Raw genomic sequence first — 3,756 nt, 5'->3', positions numbered from 1 at the left:
CCCCACTTGTCCCAATTCTTAATCTCACATTGGGTAATCAGATCTCGGGGGCTAGTGGAGATAGTAACCTTGTATGTCACCTCCACTAGGATGTAAAAGAATTTGTGACGTAATGAAAAATACTGGTTCTTGGAGTTAGAAGACCCAGATAAGTGTGGAATTTCAGGCAATACTAAAGGAAGGTGAGAGATTCCCTTACTCTCCATGAAGCATAAGGCAGTCTCTGCTGCCGACTTTAATTCTCCTTTTTCATTCCCTGAGCCAAGTGAGTTGGAATTGTCATTGTCACCAGCTCACCCCAAATGGCATTCCCAACTCCAACCAATTTTTAGTAAGCTATGCTGGACTTGTGAATGTTGGGCCTGGTCTGGAAGGAATAACCAGATGAAAAGTGTCCACGGAGCCTGGATAGAGTGTTAGCCAGGGATTCAGAGCAGCCAATCTATCTGCTGTTTTCACAATCCATCCATTGAGCATTACCTAACTAATGCTTAAATCGAATATTCCTGGGACTCTTGCTGTCCTGCAGCATAGCCATCAAATCAGTGGCCATCAAACCCACTCCCTTTTCCTGGGCACTTGGCTGAACCACACTTCCCCCTTGCATCTAAAGGGGGGGGTGGCATAGGCTTGGACACAGGTGTTGTGTTTGGCTCCTAAAATGCCTACGTAATCCTCCACATTTCTCCTTTGTTTTTTGGGCCACTGGATGTAGACAATCTAAAGGAGGTCTCCAGGGCCCTAGGAGACAGTAGAGCCACACATTAGAAGGAGCCTGGATCCCTGAGTTGCCCCATGGAGCTCTGTCCATGAGAGCTTCCCAGACAGATACTTTCACATTGGATGTTAAGTAAATGAGAAACAAAGTTTCATTGTGCTAAGCCACTGAAATACGGGGGTGTTTATTACATAACCATACCATAACTAGTGCACCATTCTGAGTTTTCCACCCTGGTGGGTCTTCCAACTTTGTCCAATGTCATGCTTCCCAGCTTATTTCCTCTGAAGAAAAAAATAAAAAAACAAAAGAATATCTCCATGAGCAGAAGCAAACACAGCTGCAAACCAAACAACTACCCCAAGGGTCCCAGAGCAATGGGCTGCTCGCCAGGGTCTGAGTAGGAATATCATTCCATTGGTTCCCATTCCCAGCCTCTACCATTTCTACTGTGATGCAAGATATAGTCACTAACTTCTAACTCCATTAATTTTAGGCAAAACTTAGCATAAATAATCAAACCATAACTGGCCTCAAGTCCCCTCCAGCCTCTTTGATATAGGGATGGTCACACCCTAACCAGTGACCACTGAGAGGTGGCCAGCCCTGAGTAATAAACTCTATAGTCCTGATGATGGAAGAGGGTAGCCCTGAGCCCTCACCCCTTCACCCAGTGCCCCTGCTGACCACAATATGCACCTGGAGTGAATGACATAATTAGGGAGATCAGGTAGGCTTAGGTTGTTGGTCAGTCAGGGTTATGAGTCAGGTTGTAGCCCAGTGTAGGGCCAGGGCATGGTAAGCTTAGATAGACTGGGCCACAGATCTTTTTGCAGCTGAAGAGTAGAATGGAAGTCCGTGTTGTTCATAGGGACCAATCCAAGGAAGTGGCAACTTCAGCCATGTCTGCCAATGACACGCATAATTTCGTACCCTTTCAGGCTCCACTGCTATTCTCAGGTGGGGAGGTACTGGAAAAGAGTTTGGATTTGAATTTTCTTTGAAGATTTAATTAAAGAGAGTCTCTAGGACCCAGATAGCAAACACAGAGAAAACTTTTGTTCATAGCAATGGAAAAGTTCTCCTAACTCTTCGGGGTATCACTTCTGCATTTGACTGTGAGCCCCAGGATGGCAGAGTCTTTGCTTAATTCAAAGTCATATCCCCAGTTCCCGGGACAGTTCCTAGCATATAGCTGGTGCTTAGTTAACTTGTTGAATAAATAATAAAGGTTGCCCAGGTTGGTGGGCTGGAAAGAAACTGGGGGTTAACTGGATCATCCCTCCAAACAGGAGGTCAGGAACTCCTTCTCCATCAGCATTCTCTCCTCTGCAGCATTCTGATTCTGAAAATGACAACCACCTGCTCCATCTTCACCAGAGAGGAGTAGGTCCAAACCTCCTCAAACCCCTCATGATCTTCTATAGGGTTCTCAAGCCTCCTTTTTAGGGGCCAGGTTTATCAGCCTAGGAGTTACCTTCTCAATTGTAGGATGAACCTTTCCTTTTTTCTTTACTCTCACTCTAATGGGGGTCTCAGGAGGGAGTGGAGGTAAACACAGGTGCTTAGTTTTCCATCTTAAATAGAAGCCATGCCACTGGATCTTCCAAGGACCAGTGGAGTCTCTAAGGCTCACCTTTCTTTTATTTCATCCCTCTATGGTGAATTACCAAAGACAAGTGAAACATGGAAGATGTAATGAGCAAGCTTGGGAAGGGTCTTGGAAGAGCTATTTCTAAGCTATGACTATAACAGCTTTGGCTTTCTGGACAGGGGGAAGGAATATGGGGGGTGGTTACCCATCTCTCAACATTTTTCCCATTTTCTGCTTTTTCTCCAAAGCACCTTCTCATCTGGAACTCACAGACATCCTACCTCTGTGTTATCCACAGCCAATGGGTACCAAGGCCATGAGTTCTCCACTTACTCCCAACACCTCTCCAAACAGACTCTCATCTCCCTGGAATGGCATAGGGCTTCTTCATCCTGCACATACACAGTGGTGCGTCATCCCTGCAATTCCCACTTTCCCTGCCACCCAGAGTGTCCAGCACCATGCTCACCACATGACAGCAGGCTGGTTAGTATTCTTATTTTGGTCAAATGAATGATCTCTGTTTGTCTCTACCCGGTCCTACCTAGTCAACAAAAGGTTTCTCAAATCCTCCCCTCCATCTGGCTCCACCGTTGGTACCAGCTCCACACCCTTTCTGCCCTCTATTCTCTCTGTTTAAATCTTGCCAAGTCCCACTCAGCTAATAACCACTGGCACTGTTCTGGGCCTTAACACATATAACTCGCTTAACCTTGACACCATTAAACAGATATTATTCTTACCCTCATTTTACAGATGAGGAACTGAGGCACAAAGAAGTCAAACAGCTGATACGGGGTGGAGTCTAGATTTGGAGCCAGGCTCTCTGCCCCACCCCTTAACCGTGCCGCCAAGCAGCGGCCTTTCCCAACGTTCAGCACTTAAACTCGCCCTCCCCAGAACGAAGCCACTTATTTAGTGTGGCATGGAAGTTTTATTTTGCCTCTGATATGGAGTAAAGTAACAGTGCAGAAGTTAGTATATGCAAACTGACATGCTGTGGGCAGGAGCTGTCACCATATATCTTGTTCCTTCGTCCATCCCAAGCCAGCACAAGCATCTGACCTCCTCAGCGGCTCTCTCCACGCCACCGCACTGGACAGAGGTGTTTGAGACCTTCTCCTGGCCAGTGGCCTGAGAGAAGGAAGGAGGTGCGGCAGATTCATCCTTACAGTCCCAGGAGGCGACCCGCCGCGGCACTGCGCGATCCGGCCAGCAGTCTGCAGATCCCAGGCGCTTGCTGCTCTCTGGCGGCCGGAGCCGGGAGCCCGGGGACCCGGGAATCGCGCCTTCTACGCTCCGAGCACCCAAGGGCACCAGCAAGTGACGGAGAGGCTGGGGAAAGGGCGGGAGGAAGGGGGACGCAGCCAAGGGGGAAACGGGCGGGGGCGGAGGAGGGAGCGCGGAGCGGACCGCGAGGAGAGCGGACGAGCGTGGGCACCCG

The sequence above is a fragment of the Rhinolophus hipposideros genome (genome assembly GCF_964194185.1).
Source record: "Rhinolophus hipposideros genome assembly, chromosome: 22".
NCBI classification, from domain to species: Eukaryota; Metazoa; Chordata; class Mammalia; order Chiroptera; family Rhinolophidae; genus Rhinolophus; species Rhinolophus hipposideros.
The sequence above is the reverse complement of the archived record's forward strand: the minus strand, read 5'-3'. Positions refer to the sequence as shown.